General features: G+C 39.7%; 1 protein-coding gene and 1 pseudogene across 7 annotated transcripts in view; one reads left to right on the plus strand and one right to left on the minus strand.

The window, feature by feature from the left end:
• The window catches only part of LOC135202631 (mitochondrial thiamine pyrophosphate carrier-like), a 28,753-nt pseudogene extending 12,362 nt beyond the window's left edge, over positions 1-16,391 (plus strand).
• LOC135203175 (mitochondrial thiamine pyrophosphate carrier-like) overlaps positions 1-21,612 on the minus strand; it is a 92,585-nt gene that overhangs the window by 37,238 nt on the left and 33,735 nt on the right. The window lies entirely within an intron of this gene.

A 21,612-nucleotide genomic window follows, 5' to 3' on the forward strand; every position in this document is an offset into this window, starting at 1 on the left:
CCTGATCACTCGTTATCGCTCGCCCCATTCGAGTAGATGGAGTAGCCCGGAACCGTTTCCTTCTGACGACGACTTGGACGCCTCTCCTGTGAAAAAGGCGAGACCTAGAGAGGATGATTTTCCGCAGGACGCATGGAGGCAAGAGAGATCTCCTTTTCCTTCAGATTACGAGGAACGCTCTAGAGAACCGTCTCTGTCTTCCAGTATTTCTCGACACCTGTCCCTTTCGGAACCGCAGGACCCAGCAGCGGTAGCGAGATCTTTTCATGGCTGTCATGCAGGAACAACTGACTTCGCTAGTGGAAGCCTTGTTAGCCGCCCTCCATTTCCCCAGTCGGCTAGAACGTTAAGGACGACAAGCTACCGGTGAAGAGATAAAGGGAGAAAACTCTGGTAGAGTTTTCTACAGCTCGTAAGAAAGAGAGGGGTTCCTCAACTCGTCAGGATGTGATCAGCACCGTTCGCGCGAAGTAAAGAAAGTTACGGCTCTCTCCTCTCGCTAAAACCTAAACGTCGTCTCTCGGCACTGTGAGGGACCTGGCTCCGTTCAAGCTACTTCTCCCGAGTCTCGACGCCAGGTTAAACCTGGTTCTCGTCGCCTCTCTTCTTCTTCTTCTAGACGCAGAGATACGGACTTGGTTGCTCGGCACGACGACACCTTCAGGTCTCCTCTCAGGGAGGACGTCGGGTGCGTTCCCGACAGCGTCCGTTCGCTCAACGAGACGACGTCAAAGTGGGACGCCAGGACGTATGCAGCGCTCGCGGACAAGACGCATTCAGCGCTCGCGCACAGGACGCAAACAGTGCTCATATCCTGGACGCAACCAGTTTCTAGGCGGCAGGACGCACCCAGCTATCGACGTCAGGACGCATCCAGCCCGCGACGTCAGGACGCATATATCTCTCGGCGAAAGCAAGCTCACAGTGCTCTTCGGCAGGACGCATCCTGCTCTACGGACGGAAGGTAACGCAGTACACCTCCCGACATCGAGAGCACATCTAGCGCTCGATATAAGGACGCGGCTAGTGATCGGCCTCAGGATTTACCTACCTCTCGGCGCCAGGACACTTTGACTTCTTCACGTAAGGACGCTTCCAGTTCACAACGACAGGATACTTCCGACGATCGGAAAAAAATTTTCCTCGGACGCAGTTCTTCATCAGGAAGAGTTTGATGAAGGTACACACTGCAATTGGATCAACATAGATTTTCCAAACTAGTTCCTTCTACCACAGGGATAAGGAGATGGAAGGAAGTCTAGAATTAGAAGAAATACCGGAAGATGAGGATAAAACCTTCTAATGCGGCTGCGATTATAAAGTGCTTTCTCGCTCCCTACTTGAACTGTATGGAGAGGAGTTTAAGCCAGCGGCTCCCCGTTCTCCTCAGTCGCAGTTTGTGAGAAAAAAGTCACAGAAGCAGTCGTCCTTCATCAGATGAAGTTGTCGATTTTCGGCTAAGAAGTCGATGGCTAGAATCGGAGACTGGCTGAAAGAAAAAAGACAGGCGGTGAAGACTACCTTTTCTTTTCCTCCGACGAAGCTGGCGTCTAAGGCGGGAATGTGGTACGAGACTGGAGAAGCTATTGGCCTGGGAGTACCTGCCTCCTCCCAGGGGGACTTCTCCGGGATTGTTGACTCTTCCAGGAGACATGCTCTCAATTCTGCTAAAGTGATGTGGTCCATGACGGAGTTAGACCACCTCATTAAAGGGATATTTCGTTCTTTCGAGGTATTCAGCTTTTGGACTGGGCCCTTGGGGCTCTAGCCAGGAAAGCAGAACCCATACAGGCCACAGGAATGGAGGATTTGACTAGTATTATGGCCTGTATGGACAAAGCGTTGAGGGATGGAGCGAACGAGATGGCTTCCCTGTTTACAGCGGGGATTTTGAAGAAGAGGGCGCTGTTGTGCTCCTTCGCGACCAAAGGGGTTACGATCGCTCAGAAGGCGGAACTTCTTTACGCCCCTCTCTCGGAACACCTTTTTCCTCAATCTCTGGTCAGAGATATTACCCATTCCCTAACGCAGAAAGCCACTCAGGATCTTCTGACTCGCTCCGTAAGGAAGGGCCTACCGGGGACTCAGGCTTTGGCAAAGAAGGAGGAAAAGAAGGTCTTGCAGCCCTTTCGAGGTAGGGCTCCGACCAGGACAGACTTCAGAGGAAGAAGACAAGAGACAGGCGCAAGAACAAGCAGGAGATTGTTTAGATTCCTGTGCTAGAAAGTCGAGTCACAGGTCCTCCAGACAGCAGTAGGAGCAAGGCTGTCATACTTTTGGCAAGCCTGGAAGAAAAGAAAAGGGGGCGGACACTGGTCTCAGTCGTCAGGGAGGGTTACAAGATCCCTTTCTTGAAAAAGCCACCTCTTTCGAGAACACCAAGGGCCTTAGTGGCTCAATACTCGGACGCCACGAAACAAGCGGCTCTCCTAGATCTAGTAGACCAGATGCTGGGAAAGGGAGCCATAGAACCTGTACTGGAACTAGAATCCCCAGGCTTTTACATCGCATGTTTCTATTACCCAAGAATTTGGGGGGATGGAGACCCGTACTAGATGTCAGCGCACTGAACGTCTTTGTAGAGAAGACCAAATTTACTATGGAGACGACTCAGTCGGTGCTGGCAGCAGTCCGTCCAGGGGACTGGATGGTGTCTCTGGATTTACAAGACGCCTATTTTCATATCCCCATCCACCCGAATTCAAGAAAATTTCTAAGATTCGTGATTCAGGACAGGTGTTTCCAGTTCAGAGCCCTATGTTTCGGCCTCAGCACAGCCCCTCAAGTCTTCACAAGGGTAATGTCGAACGTGGCTGCTTGGCTTCATCAAGAAGGGATAAGAGTATCACTATACCTGGACGACTGGCTGATAAGATCTCGATCGAAGAGCAAGTGTCTGGAGGACTTGCACAAGACGTTCTCATGACCCAAGAACTGGGTCTTATCATAAACAAAGAGAAGTCCCAGATGGAACCGAGTCAGACTATTCTCTATTTGGGGATAGTTCTGGACTCAGCTCTTTTTCGGGCTTTTCCTTCTCAAGAGAGGCAGAACAAGTGCCTCGAAAAAGTGCAGCAATTCCTAGGGGGAGAGAAGCGCTTGGCGAGGGATTGGATGAGTTTGCTGGGCACCCTCTCCTCGCTCGAGCAGTTTGTCTCCCTGGGAAGGTTGCACCTCAGACCGTTGCAACACTTCCTCTCAAGAGTCTGGGACAGGAAGAATCAGGACTCCTCCTTTTCCTTTCCCCATTAAAACCCCCCCCCCCCCCCAGCAAACGTCAAAGACAGTTGAGTTGGTGGCTGGATCCCGCAAAATTGAGGGAAGGAATATCCCTATACAAGAAGAACCCAGACCTAGTGGTGTTCTCAGACGCTTCGGAATCAGGTTGGGGACAACACTGGGGAACAAGGAAGCATCGGGCTCTTGGGAAGTGCAGCAGAAAGGATGGCACATCAACAAGAAAGAAGTTGATGGCCATTCTGTTATGTTTAAAAGCCTTCAAAGAAGTGGTCTCGGGGAAGGTGGTAGAGGTCAACTCGGACAACACCACAGCCCTGGCGTACATAAGAAAACAAGGAGGAAACTCATTCTCTGTCCCTACGAAGCAGCAAGGGAACTCCTTCTATGGATGAAGGAGAATGGAATAAATCTGTTAACGAGATTTGTGCAGGGACAGAAGAATGTGAGGGAACAGACATACTCAGCAGAAAAGGGCAAGTTCTTCCAACAGAGTGGACCCTCGATCTTCAGGTTTGCCAGGAACTGTTGAAGTTATGGGGGTGAGGCCATCGATAGATCTCTTCGCCTCCAACAAGAACAAGAGAATCCCCAACTACTGCTCCTTGGTTCCGGACAAGGAAGCAATAGCAGTGGACGCCTTCTTGATGGACTGGACAGGGATACACTCTTATGCGTTTCCCCCGTTCAAGATCATCAATCTCGTCATCAAGAAATTCGCCCTTCTCGAGACAGGAAGAATGACCCTGATAGCTCCATTCTGGCCAGCAAGAGAGTGGTTTCACAGAGGTAGTGGAGATGCTAGTGGACTTTCCAAGAAGCCTTCCTCCAAGTCCAAAGCTTCTCAGACAGCCCACTTCCAGAGGTATCATCAAAACCCCCTTGCTCTACAACTGACTGCATTCAGACTATCGAGAAGCTTGTCAGAGCGAGAGGCTTTTCTGCGCAAGCTGCAAGAGCAATCGCAAGAGCGAGGAGGGTATCTTCTCAGAGAGAGTACCAATCGAAGTGGGAGGTTTTTAGATCTTGGTGTAAACGAAACAGTGTCCTCAACCACTACCTCTGTGAGCCAGATTGCTGATTTTCTGCTGTTCCTCAGACAAGAATCTAAGCTGGCCGTATCCACTATTAAAGGATACAGAAGCATGCTTTCAGCAGTCTTTAGGCATAGAGGCATGGAGTTATCTCAAAATACGGACTTGAAAGATCTCTTGAAGTTGTTGAAACGACTAAGCACACGATAAGACCCCCGGCTTGGAATTTGGATGTGGTTTTGAAATTTTTATGCGGCAGGAAGTTCGAACCCATCTCGCAAGCGACACTTAGAGATTGAACTAAAAACTTTATTCTGATGGCTCTTGCCACAGCAAAAAGGGTCAGCGAGATTCAAGCGATGGAGAAGCAGGTAGGCTTCAGTCAAGACGGAGCAGTTTGTTCTTTAAGGCTCGACTTCCTCGCTAAGAATGAGAACCCATCCAAACCCTGGCCGAGGACGTTTGAGGTTCCTAACCTCACAAACTTAGTGGGTCAAGAGGAGGAGAGACTCCTCTGCCCAGTTAGAGCTCTCGGGGCATATTTGTCACGAACCAAAAATTTAAGAGGATCATCCAGTGCATTATGGTGTTCCGTTAAGGATCCTCAAAGGCCCCTCTCGAAGAATGCATTGTCATTCTTCTTGAGGGAGACAATTAGAGAAGCTCATCTCTTATGTGAGGAGAACTTCGGTCTCTTAAAAAGTAAAGGCCACGAAGTGAGGGCTATTTCAACGTCATTGGCATATCAGAAGAATATGTCAGTTAGACAAATGGACTCGACGTTTTGGAGGAGCAACTCTGTTTTCGCTTCTCATTACCTCAGAGAGGTAAGGGTAGATTACGAGAAGTGCTACTCTTTGGGCCCATACGTAGCTACGTCTTCGTTATTGGGCGAAGGAGTTACTACCTCCCCTCAACCTTAACTTTTAGTATGATAGACCTTTTATTTGAGGTTTGTGTTTTTTATGGTTGTCTGAGGAGTGGTCTGGTCAAGATGGCACCCTCAGTCTAGCTAGATAGATAAAATATCTAGTCTGCAAGGTTAGGTGGTTAGGTTGAGTAAGGTTGCAGTTAATTAAAAAGGGGAATAGGTAGTGCAGAAGTCTAGTCACGTTGTTGGTCTCGTCCCCGCCCCTTTTGACAGACTCTATTGAGTGTTTTCAGCATAGCAGTTCCTCATCCTGGCTGGCGCTCCTAAGGGAAAGCGACTCGAGGCAGGAACTTTTGAAGTCAGCTACCTTAGCAGGTAAGGAATCAAGGTTTTTACCTACAACTTTTAGTTGTTTCCCAACGATGTTGGCTGTCTTTCACCCACCTCCAAATGTGTGAATCAGCTATATATATATAACTGCCAGGTAAGTTCTATTCATAAAAATGAAGTATTTATGATAAAACAAAGTTTTATGAATACTTACCTGGCAGTTATATATATATATTTTAAGGCCCACCCACCTCCCCTCAAGAGACAGGTTGGGCAAGAGATGATCTGAGGAATAGAAAATGGGAATGATTCCAAGTACCACCCTGTAAGGGTTGTTAACCACCTAACCGAACACCTACCACTCGGCGGTTGCCGCGAGTTTTCAAAAATCTGCCGGACCGATAGAGACTATAGCTATATATATATAACTGCCAGGTAAGTATTCATAAAACTTTGTTTTATCATAAATACTTCATTTTGCAATTCCCTTTGTTCTGATCTCTGAATATTTTTAAGTTGAATAATCGTAAGTAGGGTGGTGTCTGTATCCAGGGTGGGTCTGTAGTACTTAAGCACTGTCACGTGTCCTTTAGCTATTATTTCTCTTTCACTCTGTGTCTATTGATTCCATGTGCAATTGCTCTTCTTAGATTATATTAAAAAGTGGATACATAGTGCCAAAGTTAAATTTTTCTCCTTTATTGAATAAATGAGACCAGAATCATTATGCACTTGTTATGAAGTAATAGTTTATAGTATGTGTATATATTTGTGTTTGTGATGACAAAATATATAAACCTGAAGGTGCATTGATTATTAGGAAATTATAATATTATGTTCAGAATCTCCATGAGCAGAAGAAACATAGGCAATTCCAAGTTTAAAGAAAATTAAGTGGAACATATCGATGTAGATGATCCCTGCATTCAAAACTTTGTAAATAAAAATGGAAGGCATTAGGTATATCCATACCAAACTAATAGATGACTACATGGAATACGAAGTTAATGGTACACTTTCTACTGAACAGGATACAGCAGGTTGGAAAATTGACATACTTTTTCTTAAGTGAAATAGCAACTTGTTCATATATGAAACAAACCTTCGGTCTCGACATTAAGAATCTTCTAGCACCAGCTGGAAAACCAGTAAGATTAATAAAAAAATTGTGTACAGAAGGAACTATTGGCATCTGTGCTTGATCATGAGCTACGTAGGAACTCCCACAATGCCTTTGGCATCCCGTGATCTCATCAGCTACTTTCTTACTGCCTTTAAGAGAGGACGAGTTTTGCTCTCTGTTTAAAACTGGTTTAGTTTGCTTGCTTTTCATTCATTTCTGTGGTTCAGTATGTGTGATTGCTGTTGGTTTGCACAGGTAGTGGGATATCATAATCTTTTTTCCTCCCCATCAAAGGTTTCTTTGGGATCTCGCAAGAAGCAGAAGTGATGCCCAGGTATTGGTGGGTTTCTTTGTTCGAGAATTTTATCATTGGTGTCCATGAATCCAACCCAACGTGTAGTAGGTGCAGAGAAAACGTATGTACAATTACTAATCCTTGTTGTGTGTGTCATCGAAAGCCAAGAAGAACCTTATTAAGCTCAGAGGTCTGGATCAACCGATCCTTTATAATAATGTGTGTCGCGTTTTGGCCAGTGGAACAATAGAAAAAGTTTTATGGGAAGGGTCAGGACAGGAGAAAGGAGATGCTGCCATCTTCGCCTGTTTTAATTACTTCCCATATCCATCAGGTTCATCCAATGATTTGTTTTTGGATGCATCAGGAAGTTTTGGGCAGTTTTGTACCTAATTATGCTCCTTCAGTAGTAGTATATGTAAACAAATGAGGAGGCCGAGCATCTCGACAACTACATTTCATGATAGTTCAACAACATCAGTTGGCTGTGGAGAACTTAATAGAAATCAGGGCCAAATATAATAGTAACTTTGTGTTTTTTATCACCCTTCATAGCAGATTGGTAACCTGGCTCGATCGCGTAAGTGTATTCACATCGGTGTTCCACTTGACAAGTGTCTCCTTTCAGTGATATATGCAGTCATGGTTTCCAGACCTTAAAGATGGATCTTGACTTGGCTGAAGTTAGCCATCATTTGGTGTTTGACATCAGTGAAAGAAGTACTTTTGCACTGTCAGACACTTGTCGCATTTTAGCATAATTCGTTGTCTTGTAGCGCAAGGGGTTCCTTGAACATGTCCACTTTAAGGGAATTAGATCTCCAGGAATCAAACTGTACTAAAGTAATTTTTTTTGACTTGATCATGTTTTTGAACTTGAAGAGAAACTATCTGGCTAAAAGACATACTAAGTGAACCCTAATCCAATTTCTGTAACCTTTCAGTGGAACTTCTTTAAAGTCCAACAATAAAATTTCTTCAGGGCGCTCTATTGATGAAATTTAATGAGTTCACAATCTGGGAAGCCATGCCAGAGATATTCTCTGCTTCATTATCCTTTGCTTCAGAATTTATACTTTATGCAATATTTTTTGTCTTTTATCTTACAAATGTCAACATAGGTTCTTCAGTAGACGAGTCATTGCAGGTAGGTAGGTGATGAGATAGCATCAGTTCTCACTCCTCATCTCTTATTTTTGTGTACAGGAGACTGATACCAACATGCAAGTGCACAAGCATCCTTGGTTTTGTTTTATTAACCCTTAAACGCCGACTGGACGTATTTTACGTAGACATACAAAAGTTTTTAAAAAATTCGCGGAAAAATACTTTTAGGCCTACCAGCCAAAAACTCTTGAATCACGCGCGCCTTGGGGGATGCTGGGAGTTCACGGATCAAGGTGTTGTTTTGTTTACAATCGATACGCAGGCGCGCAAGCGCGAATTTCTTTTTTGCGCACTAAAAAGTATCTGTGACTCATCTCGGAAATTATTTCGTCACTTTGACATAATTTTTGTACCATTGTAAATTAGCCGTTACATGAAGTATTATATATGAAAATGTGTGCGTTTTTATGTAGAATACAACATTAAAATACTCATGATTGTAGCTTTTATCAGTTTGAGATATTTTCATATAAATAACCCCGATAATTGTGCCAAAATTTCAACCTTCGGTCAACTTTGACTCTACCAAAAATGGTAGAAAAACGCAATTGTAAGCTAAAAAGCTTATATTCTAGTAATATTCAATCATTTACCTTAATTTTGCAACTAATTGGAAGTCTCTAGCACATATTTCGATTTATGGTGAATTTTTTAAAAAACTTTTTCCTTACGTCCGCGCGGTAACTCTTCCGAAAAAATCATACCATGCGATTGTGGTAATGTTTGCACCATTTTAAAATTAGCCGTTATATAAAGTTTTATATATGGAAATGTGCGCAATGTCATGCACAATACAACTAAAAGCAAACCCATGGTTGTAGCTTTTATCAGTTTTGAGATATTTTCATATAAATAACGATAATTGCCAAAATTTCAACCTCGGTCAACTTTGACTCTACCGAAATGGTCGAAAAACGCAATTGTAAGCTAAAACGCTTATATTCTAGTAATATTCAAGTATTTACCTTAATTTGCAACAAATTGGAAGTCTCTAGCACAATATTTCGATTTATGGTGAATTTTGAAAAAAATAATTTTCTTTACGTCCGCGCGGTAACTCTTGCGAAAAAATCATATGTGCGATTGTGGTAATGTTTGCACCATTTTAAATTAGCCGTTACATAAAGTTTTATATATGAAAATGTGCGCAATTCCATGTAGAATACAACAAAAAATAATTGAAGGTTGTAGCTTTTCTCATTTTTGAAATATTTGCATATAAATCACGATAAATAGAAAAAAAACCACGTTCGGTCAACTTTGACTCTACCGAAATGGTCGAAAAACGCAATTGTAAGCTAAAACTCTTACAGTCTAGTAATATTCAGTCATTTATCTTCATCTTGAAACAAATTCGAAGTCTCTAGCACAATATTTAGATTTATGGTGAATTAAAAAAAAAATCTTTCCTTCCCTCCTCGCGCGGATTCTCCACCACAAATCTCCGAAATACGTACATACCATTCTCGGAATATTTGCTCCATTTTATATTAGGCATTTCATAGAGTTTTATATATGAAAATGTGCGCAATTTCATGTAGAATAAAACTAAAAATATTTGAAGGTTGTAGCTTTTCTTATTTCCGAAATAATTGCATATAAAAAATATATATATAAAAAAATTTGACATTCGGTCAACTTTAACTCGTCAGATATGGTCGAAAACTGCAATTGTAAGCTAATACTCTTACAGTATAGTAATATTCAATCATTTGTCTTCATTTTGAAAGTAATTGGAAGTCTCTAGGACAATATTTAGAATTATGGTGAATTTTTGAAAAAAATATTTGTTTACGTCCGCGCGTTACGAATTCATGCATTATTTTGTGATAATATTTTCTGTGTTGCTTTGATCGTTTTACAATGTGTTAGATACCAAAATGATCGCAATTTAGTGTACATTACAACGAAAAAAAGTAACTTGTTACCTTTAACCGTTTTGCGCACAGTGCGATTTGAATACAATTATATATGAAATTTTGTTTTTGCGCTATCATATATCGCATTATTTATATATGATAATGATGATTTTTTTCATTTCTGATGGTTGCATACTAAACTTCAGGTAATGACAAAAAAAGGAGCCAAAAATGAACTCTTAATCTTGAAAACTAAGCACGCTGTGATTTTTTGAAAAAAGTATTTTTTCCGCTTCCGCGCTCACTCCGAAACCCCTCCGGCACACGGGAGACAAATTTTTTTTTACCGCTCCGGCGTAAGAGGGTTAATGCAGCCACACAGATTTGTGACTTATAATATGGATATAGACCATAATTCTGAATTGAGTCACTGGTGCATATTACATATTTATATTTGGAAAATGAGATTTTATCTCAGTTATTGCTAAGTACTGAGTCTGTGTACTTCAGGTGAAAAACTTGGTTTTAATAATATGAAACTAATCTCCTCATATACTACAAAACAAATAGTACTCTATTTAGAGCCCTTTTTGCAGTTGTGAGTTTTCCCGGACACACACAGGAGCTCCAGTTCATGAAAGTTGGAGGTGCCAACACATCCAAGGCTGTTGAAACAGTCATTGCAACAGGAGCAGATGGTAAAGTTGGAGGAGTGGGAACCGGCTTTGAAACTTTTGGATATCCCAAGTAGCAGCAATAGCTAGAAGAGCAGGTGTAATAGGAACAGCAGGCATTGCTGTTGGTCATAGGACAGATGCAGTTATAATAATAACCTTGTAAAGAATCCTAATTCTGCTAACATTTGGAGGATAAAATGCTGTGGTGACACAACAAAGAAGACCTCCAGCTGTTGAACTATGAGCCAGAAATTCAAAAGTTTGGCAGGTACTTAGCACAATCTGGTCATCAAAATAGGTGAGGCTTATCAGGAACTGCAGGTGGGAAGTGTGCAGGCAAGCAGGGAGGTTGATCACTGGTGAGAGGTACATCTCTAGAAGACTTTTGTTGCTTCTCTTGACTACAGAAGGGGAAGTTCCCAAAGCCAACCAATTCATGGAAGGTTTTGATGTAGAAGCAGAAAATAATGTTGACAGCTGCTCTCTTGTAGTTTTGAACCTCCTCTCTGTGCGACACTTGAGTGATGACAAACTATGACATGTCATAAGTGGGTGATGGTGAGCAGCAGTAGCTGTGTTAAGTGCTAAGCAGCAGGTGTAGGTCCATCTTCAGAGAGGACATGAAAATGACACAGACCCTCCTTGAAATACCTTGGCAAGTTTATTGGAGAGCACATACAATACAGCACAACATACAAAAAAAAATACTTAGACAAATTGACAGTTAATAGTACGTAACCACCACGGTTACAAAAAAAAAACTATATAAACCCTAAACCAGGATGTTACTCACAATAAAATGGAGGTGACATGACACTTGATTCCTATTACGTACTAGCTACAGAGCAATTCATTTTGGTGTTGAGGTTGCTAAAAAACAAATAATGAATGAGAAATCTGTACAAGAAACGCTGGAATTCACATTTCTCCATAAGTGCATGCTCCCGAAATGAAAGCGTAATTATAATGATGCCACCGAAGACGAGAGGTTGGCAGCAGTAGGCTGTGGGTCATGACTACCGCCATTTTGATTGTGGTTTTGGCTATGATGTCATCACGCTTAATGGAAGCGTGAGGCTGTTGATGGAACTCTTGCAGCAAGACCAAGAGAGCCAAACTGCTGTGGCATTGCTACTTTTTACAAGGATATGACAGTCCTGGCTCAAAGATGAAGAAGAAATTACGTATTCTTCTCTTGGCACGAGGATCAGTCACGAAGTCCCTGATTCTAGCATTCTCCAACTCTTACAGCCACACTAGACCAAGCTTCCATGAGTCACTTGTTCGACAATTACAACTACTACTTGTGCTTTCTTTTAAGAGATGTGACAGTCCTGGCTCAAAGATGGAGAAGAAACTTCTCCTCTTGGCTCGAGGATCAGCCACGAAGTCCCTATTCTTCAAGAATTGTCAGAACACACTGGTGTCAAAGTCACCTAAGCTTGTTGACGCCTAAGCGGAAGGAGACAGGAAAGACTTGCGTCTTTTCCACTGTGTTTGTTATAGCTCCTAACACCTACAATTTCTCTCTCTCGAAAAAAGTGTCGCCAAATCCGAAAGCATAGTTGTAAAGTACTCTTGTACCTCGAAGAAGGAAAAAATGGAAGCATGTCTCCGTGTAGGCCGCAGCTGTGAAGTGACGTCATGGCGGGCGCCATGTTTTTATGATGTCACTGAGCATCTTGAATGCGAAGCCAGCACTCGACAAGAAGTGCAAGGCTGCCGTTATTCTTGTAGGCATAGCACCCTGACTCAAAAGGTTGTGGTGTTGCACTATTTGCTTCTCTACAGACGTTGACGCATTCGACTGCCATTCAGGGCATATCAGGATAGAAGAGATCATCCATAGCGTGGGACCCTGGATGGCAGCGTGACATCATATAGTAAAACCAACTGTCCTTCTTGGGTTGGTACCTCAATAGGCCTAATGCTGATCGCACACCTCTATCAACTCTGCCCACGTATCTGGAACGAAAACACGATGGCGATGCACACCTCTCCCTGCAGGGAAAGGTGTACAATTAGTCAAAATTACTTCCCAAGCACATCCTGATACATCCAAGCTTTGGATTCACAGGCAAGCCATATAATCTGTGAAAATCCAAAGTACAGACAGCGAATTAACTGTATCTGAAGAGTTTCTGCACCTAGGACCTGCTACACGATGAGTACCAACCGGAACGTTCAAAAGCGTCAAAGATAATAACCGGGCGTTTATCTACCTCTTGTGATATCCAGAAAATCTCGAAGTGAGAAGGCTCCATGTTCGCAATAGTGCCCAGGAGTTCCAACCGCAACAGATTCAAACCACGGGCGAACTAAACCCGTCTTTAAAAGGACAGAAGCAAGGCACATACTTTCTTAAAGGCGGTAAGAAAATAAATAACGGGGTCACGAGTTAAAGAGGGATATGTGGGTGACTCCACATGACTTGTGACCAAGCACAGATGCCAATAGTTCCTTGCATACACAATTATTTTAAACTACAGTAGACCCTTGACTCACGAAACGCATTGACCCACGTACAACTCGATCCCCGACCAAAATTATAGGTAAAATTTCACCCTTGACCTACGAACTAACTTTGAGATACGAACAAAAAAAAATGCGGAAAATAAAAATTCTGTTTGGGTCATGAACTAATTTTGAGACATGAACATTTGAAAAATGCTGGAAATTTCTGGAAAATAACAATTCACTTTGTTTCACAAACTAATTTTTAGACACAAACATTTGAAAAATGCGCGAAATCGCCCAGCACACGTGAGAGCGTTTGAGTTGCCATGGGAACAGCCATCCTCCAGCCGCCCACGCACGGCGTCACCCACGCATCGCTCTTTGTCTCATCTCATTGTGTACAAGACGTTCGTCAATTCGCTTAGCATTTTTTGCGCTAAAACTTGTGATTTTCTTCATAATGGGCCCTAAGAAAGTGAAGAAGAGTGGTGGTGAAAGTAAGAAAGTGAAGAGTGATGGTGAGAAGAGGGTGCAGAGGAAGATAACCATTGAAATAAAGAAAGAAATCAACTGACGAAGAGGAGGCTGGGGAGGAAGTTACAGATGTCAGCAGTGATGTGATAAAAGCCGCATTGGAAAAGTGGAATGATGTCCAGTGCTTCCTTGAATTGTATCATCCGGACAAAATTGTTACGAACAGGATCGTGAATATGCTCAATGAAAATTTAATGAGCCATTTCAGAAAAGTTATGCAAGGAAGGAAAAGGCAACAGACATTGGATAAGTTTGTGATTAAACGTTCACCAAAAAAACCTAGAAGAGTTGAATCTCCGGAACGAGATCTCCCCGACCTGGATGGGGGAGGGTCTCCTTCCGCACAATAACCTCCTCCCCACCCACCACCCTCCTCTTCTCTTGTCCGTCAAGCCAGAAGTCTCGCCAGTCATAGTAAGTGTTCACTTTACAAACGTTTTTATAGTTGTTAGTTTACCATTTTAAATTATATTATTAGATATATTAAGGTTTTTTACACTGACTTTTACATTATCTGTGTAAATAAGGCAAAATATACATAATATATATTGGTTCGTAGGGGTCGAGAACCAATTAATATTATTCCCATTAAACCTTATGGGGAAATTAGCTCCGAGTCACGAACAATTTGGAACACGACCAAGGTCTAGGAACGGATTGTGTTCGTGAGTCAAGGGTCTACTGTACTAGTTTCCAGCTGGCACTAAGTATTTATCCTAATGTTAAGACCTCAGGTTTGTTAGTTAGGAAAAATACCAATTTATTAAAAATTTGTCTGTTTAGCACCAATACAAAGTGAAATTCATTAAGGCAATGCAATCATATACCAGTGATACAAGAACCTTCACAGAAAAAGACTTTAAGTAGCAAAGATTACTGTTACACTTAGGAAAAAATGTGAAGAAAAGGTTGAATGGATGTTGGTTAGCTAAAGAAAAACTAATATTGATAAATATGAATGTTGGTGACTGATAGCTTTCTGAGATTGCTGAATAAAAACCTTTGAAAATATGTCAGAGCTGTTGTTGAGGAGAGAAGTTAGTATGTACCTAATGATGTGTCCATGGTTAGTATAATAGGAGAATGGTTTGCCCTTCTTATGGTTTGGTATACTAGAGATGAGTTTGGTGTATACAAATAAGGTAATTTTTAAGATTAATAGGGGTTGTGATGAAACAAATGATAAGCTGTATTATTGTACATGAAATTAATTTTAAATGTTGTAATGGTGAACATAGAATTTTACCTCCAGTCTAAGCGATCATAAATTTTTCCTATTTTATTTCAGATTTATAGAGCTAAGTAGTTTTCCTTATTTTCTAATTTATATTTCATAGGGGTGCTTTGCTAGTTCAAGTTTCTAACTAATTATGTAATTTTTCCATCTAGCTTTATAGTGGTGTGTTGGATGCATGGCTCAAGATTGTACGTCATGAAGGCCCACTCAGTCTGTGGAAAGGACTCTTACCTACTTTAGCCATGAGTGCACCACAGACTGCACTCATCTTCTATTTTTATAGTGGACTGTTTGGGTTGATAAGTGAATTCATTGGAAACGTTGATGGTAAGTCGTCTTACATTCAACAGCATGTTTATGTAATTGTAAATTTATGTGAATTTGGGTAAATGTTGTAATTGCTATTAGTGTGCAGTAATATATTCCTTTATCTTCCCTTGGATTAAAATGTATCATTGGAAATCCATGTACCAGCTAACTAGGGGAGAGATTATAGAGGTTCCTCAACTTGTTGGATTTTGTTACTTTGTAGATTCGTCCCATTCCAGTAAAAATGAAAATTATTTTTCTTACCTAATGGAATAATCCACTTTGGTATGCCCGAGTATCAGAACATGGAATAATCTGCCGAATACGCTAGAGTTATAAGATGGTGAACCTAATGTATATGACCAACATTATCCTTTTTGAACCTGTCCTGAAATTAAATTAATGGGCTATGATTGTATATTATGCTTTCCCATTTTGGTTGGGTGGAACCTATTAGAGGTGGAAGGTTTTGGAAGGCAAAGGATTTGATGGAATGATTTAGTGAATGAGGATTTGGAAGGTTTAGCAAAGGAAGATACTTTTGGTAGAGATAATTGAAGACTCGCCAAGGAAATTTACCCAAGACTCGTCAAGGTAACCTACCCATTAGCTTAGGGATAGCAGTGGGAATAAAGAAGACAATGACTTTATTAATAGATTTTGTTTTTTCTGCAATTTAAATGAGGAAACATTTTGAAATATCCATTTAAACTAGAAATCATGCTTTGGCAAAATTTTAGTACTTGATATGCTTGTATGATAAAAATCTAGTATATTTTACACTGGTATTTTTGCAGCCTCTTTTACCACAGTCAGCTGTTTATGACCGATAATTTGTACTAGAGATCAGCTTTGACAAGAACTGCTTCAGTTGTGCAGTATCTTTGGTCTTGCGTCTGTTTACCTGTACTTGCCTATTAACCTGCAGAGAACGTTATCAGATGGGATGGAACGATTCATTCATGGTAGTTCAGGGATCACATTTATGTCAGTAGTGGATACGTGTAGAGGACTGCCAGTTTACCTGGAACACAGTGGTAATGTCGTGCCCAACTAACATTTAAAGTCATAATGAAATTACAGAATGGGTTGGCTGGGGTCTCATGCTGCCAAGATGACTTATGAATATACAGAAGAGACAGCCATGGCTATGGTCCTAGCCAGGCAACACAAGTCATGTGCCATGCTGAACAGACAAGTGATGGACATTACTGTGATGTCCCAGGCATTGTCCATTATCAGGGATCTTGTGAATGATTAAGGCTACTAACAAAGGTGTGTATGGTAGAGATATAAGATTTTGTGGGGAATCGTCATTCATTAGATAAAGAGAATGAAACATTAGACAACTAGACAGTGGGTGTAGCAACAAACATGCTGAAAAAATTCCTTTGCTACTTGAGAATACTTTCTGAAGCATAATGAAAATAAAGGAGAATTTGTAAACCACTGGAGAGTTTGGTAGGTAGTACCCATAAAATGCAGGAAATAAAACAAATTAACTCTCCCAAGGCACTGGAATATTGCTCTCTGCTGCCTATAAACTATTGACTCCTGGATTTTTGAAGGGTGAATAACCTCTGCTTTTCTGCTATGAATGCCTGGCTTTTAAGTGTGTAACATTCTGGTCAGGAGTCTTGTCTTTGGAAGCTTGAGAAATGTAAATACCAAGGTGAGAGAGACATTTCTCTCACCATGGTCCTCACAGAAAATATTTATGAAAATCAGGTTTTGAGTTTGGTGAGTAAACATTTTTCAGAAAATGTACTAATTTATTAATTTCTTATCAGTTTTCATATACTTGATGCATGCAAGTGTAAAGTTATTTGCACATCATTTGTGGATTAAATCGGTTTCTTTTGTGGAAAATGTTTACCAAGGTTAATATTTATTAAGATTTAAAGTTTTTCAACAGCTGAATATATATAAGCAGCATTATTAACTAGTGCTGACCCTTATTTTTTGTTTTGTGTATGCTACTTAAGCTTTAAATGCCTATTGGACATATTTTAGGTCAACGAAAATTGTCTGTCGGGTGCTTAATTGACGTAAAATTCATAGACGCTAAAAAGTTTTTTAAATATTCGCGGAAAAATAGTTATAGGCCTACTGGCAAAAAAATTTTGAATCACTCGCCTTGAGGGATGCTGGGAGTTCATGGATCAAGCTGCTGTTGTGTTGTTTACGAGCGTTACCCAGGCACGCATGCGCAAATTTCTTTCTTCTCGCACTAAAAAGCCATCAGCGACCACATCTCGGAAATTATTTTGTCACTTTGTCATAATGTTTGCACTATTTATATTAGCCATTACATAGTTTTATATATGAAAATGTGTGCAATTTCATGTAGAATGCAACAAAAAACAACCCATGTAGCTTTTATCAGTTTTGAAATATTTTTGTATAAATCACGATAAGTGCCAAAATTTCAACCTTCGGTCAACTTTGACTCAACCAAAATGGTCAAAAAACACAATTGTAAGCTAAAACTCTTACATTCTAGTAATATTCAATCATTTACCTTCATTTTGCAACAAATTGGAAGTCTCTAGCACAATATTTTGATTTATGGTGAATTTTTAAAACTTTCCTTAATGTTCGCGTGGTAACTCTTCCGAAAAAATCTGAAATTCTTTCTTCAGTTTGTTGTGTTTGTCGTAATGTTTTTACTGTTTTATATTAGCCGTTTCATAAAGTTTTATATATGAAAATGTGCGCAATTTATGTAGAATACAACAAAAAACAACCCATGGTTGTAGCTTTTATCAGTTTTGAAATATTTTCAGATAAATAACTGTGCCAAAATTTCAACCTTTGATCAACTTTGACTCAACCGAAATGGTCGAAAAACGCAATTGTAAACTACAATTCTTACATTCTAGTAATATTCAATCATTTACCTTCATTTTGCAACAAATTTGAAGTCTCTAGCACAATATTTTGATTTATGGTGAATTTTTTTTTTTTTTTGAAAAAACTTTTTCCTTACGTCTGCACGGTAACTCTGCCAAAAAAAAATCAGAAATTCGTTCGTCAGATTGTCGTAATGTTTGCACTGTTTTATATTAGCTGTTACATAATGTTTTATATATGAAAATGTGCAAAACTTCATGTAGAATACAACCAAAAACAACGCATGGTTGTAGCTTTTATCAGTTTGAAATATTTTCATATAAATCACGATAAGTGCCAAAATTTTAACCTTTGGTCAACTTTGACTCTACCGAAATGGTCAAAAACTGCAATTGTAAGCTGAAACTCTTACATTATAGTAATATTCAATCATTTACCTTCATTTTGCAACAAATTGGAAGTCTAGCACAATATTTAAATTAATGGTGAATTTATGAAAACTTTTTCCTTATGTCTGCATAGTAAAACTGCCAAAAAAATCAGAAATTCTGTTTCGCCTGATTGTCGTAATATTTGCACCGTTTTATATTAGCTGTTACATAAAGTTTTACATATGAAAATGTGCGCAATTTTATGTAGAATACAACAAAAAATAACTCGTGGTTGTAGCTTTTACAGTCTTGAAAATATTTTTCATATAAAATAATGATTAATAGAAAAAATTTGACCTTAGGTCAACTTTAACTCGACCAAAAATGGTCGAAAACTGCAATTGTAAGCTACAATACTTTTACAGTCTAGTAATATTCAATCAATTACCTTCATTTTGCAACAAACGGGAAGCCTCTAGCACAATATTTCGATTTATGGTGAGTTTTTGAAAACTACTTCCACGCGTTTGCGAATTCATGCATCATATTGTGATAATGTTTTCTGTGTTGCTTTGATAGTTTTACAATTTGTTATATACCAAAATAATTGCAATTTAGTGTACAAACCAACGAAAAAAATTAACTCATTAGCTTTAACCGTTTTGCTAACAGCGCGATTTGTATACAATTACGTATATATGAAATTTTTTTTGCGGTCATATACGTATTCCAATATTTATATATGATAATGATATTTTTTTCATTTCTGTTCCATACTAAACTTCAGCCAATGACAAAAAAATTAGCCAAAAATGAACTCTTAATCTTGAAAACTAAGCGTGCTGTGATTTAAAAAAAACTTTTTTTCCGCTTCGGCGCTTGCTCCCAAACGCCGCTGGCATACGGAGACACTTTCGGAAATACCGGCTCTGCGTTTAAGGATTAATTGAATAGGCAGGTGTAGGGATCAGTTAATGTGACCACAGACTGACAAGTGAGTTAAGATTGGTGGCTACCTCTGCTTTTTTTTTTGGTAGCATAATCCTGTTCATTAACTTTATGTAAACTGAAGGTTTTCCAGAAAACCTTTGTAATGTGGTAGGTAGTATTACAAGGTGCATATTTTGATGGGCAATTAACCCTTACTGGACGGGCATCATCATGTGAGGCGTAACTCTAGTGCTGAGCGAATTGCCCCTGGTGAAAATCAATGTTTTGTACCATTTAGTTTGAATAAATTTTGCAGAAAAATGTTAAAATCACTTCAGTGGGGCATAAATGACTTCTGGGCAAGTCTTACAGCAACTCCAGCACCTTTGGACAGGATAGAGGGAAATCAGTTGACTGAGATTTCATGGGGGGAATGTACTGCACCTCCCCATTCCAGGACGTCTTTTTATATAGGCAGTCCACGCTTATCAGTGGCATCTGTAAATGACGTTCCAGTTTTATGGTGCTTGGCTTATAATGTTGTTAACTAGATTTTTGGCAATGGTAAGCAGTTTATCGGTGTTGGTAAGCAGTTTATCGGTGTTGGTAAGCAGTTTATCAGAATCTGTAAGCAGTTTATTGCCGTTGTAAGCAGTCTGTCGGGTGTCAGTGAGTGATTTTTATTGCTGCCAGTAAGTGGTTATTGGCGCTACGTTATAAATGCCATTTAGTACTGTAATTATTGGGATTTTTTGTTATCAGCAATTTCAGTTGGCGATGCTTGGCTGGGAACAGAACCCCTGTTGTTAACTGGGGATGGGGACTGCCTATTTGGTAATAAGTATACCCAGGGATTTCTGTTGGTATTAGTTCTTATCTTTTATGATAGTATGTCTGCTATAATCGTAATTTTGCCAATTAAAGTACAAAAATATTATAATATGTAATATAGTACCGGTATCTCACTATTGCCTCACCCCATCTCAGTACATCTTGTAAATATTTTACCATAAATATACATACATGTACTTTGTTTATTACCTTGGAATTTGTTACTGATTTTATTAGTTTCTTAAACTGTGTAATGATATTATGTGAGCTGTAAACAATTTCACAAAGTAGAATAGAAAAATTTTAGAAGAACATGTATAGCTAGGTAAAATTAGCATATTTTTAAGTGTCTTGGAAAAGAGGTCATGCATAGGTTGGGAAATATTCAAATTCAACTTTCTTGTTGAAGGTACAAAATTTTTAAAATTATTTCTTTATACTAAGCTCATTTGCATATCTTCTGCTATCCAATGATATTTGTTTTTTTTTTAATTGGCCAACCTTAGTTTGCCCAATCTAGGGGTGTGCTTCAATATTTTAGCCCAGCGAAAATAGACAGCTTCAGAGTAAAAGTTGCTGTTAATATAAGTCCTTAGCAGAGTTACGCATGCGTTGCCAGGTGCCACAAGATTCCTTGCTTTCATCTGCTTTTTACCGGATCCAGCTAGGCGCTAGAAATGATCCTATTGTTAAGACCTCAGTTTGAGCTATGAAAAATACAAATTCTTAGAAAATTAGTCATTTTACAAGGATTCTTTTCACCGTTTGATTTATTTTTCTATTCTGAAATCTGTGTAAGTTCATTCAAAACTCTATGGAAACCATTTTTATTGTTGTTGAGAATGCAGGTTGTCCACCTGGTTTTAAGTACTGAAAGTAATTATTTTCATTATATGGTCAAAAGTACTTTTCCCCACCCACAGTGGCGAGTATTATACACAACAGAAAAAATGACTGAACAAAGAGTGCAAATGTAAGACTGAATTCTGTTTCCTAATTTTGGAAGTGGCTCCTTGTCAGTTTTGAATTCTTTCATTAATATTCAAGCTTGGTGTAGCTATGTAAAATAGATAAAAAGGGTTTGAATATTTGAGAGGGGTCTGTATAGTGATGTTTCAATTACTGTATATATCATTTATGCTTATATACTATTATACACTGAATGCTTAAGAGCATGTATGATGTATTAATAATCATTGAATATGAATGCATGACATTTCTAGTAGGACTTGTAGTTCTCTTTCAGTTACATAATAGTAGTTCACACACTATGCAGAAGGTTATATAATATGTGCTCCCTTTAAGTACGGTGATTGATACATTGGAAACCATTCTGTGCCACTATTTTTCATAAACATTTAATTTTCTAGATGAGGTGGCTCCATGGTAAGTGCCAGTGTTTTAAGGGATCAGCAGCTGGTGCTTTTGCTAAAACTTTGTGTCTATCCACTGGATGTACTGAAGAAGAGGATGCAAATAATGGTTTTGAGGAGGCCA

This window comes from Macrobrachium nipponense, chromosome 33 (assembly GCF_015104395.2).
Source record: "Macrobrachium nipponense isolate FS-2020 chromosome 33, ASM1510439v2, whole genome shotgun sequence".
NCBI classification, from domain to species: Eukaryota; Metazoa; Arthropoda; class Malacostraca; order Decapoda; family Palaemonidae; genus Macrobrachium; species Macrobrachium nipponense.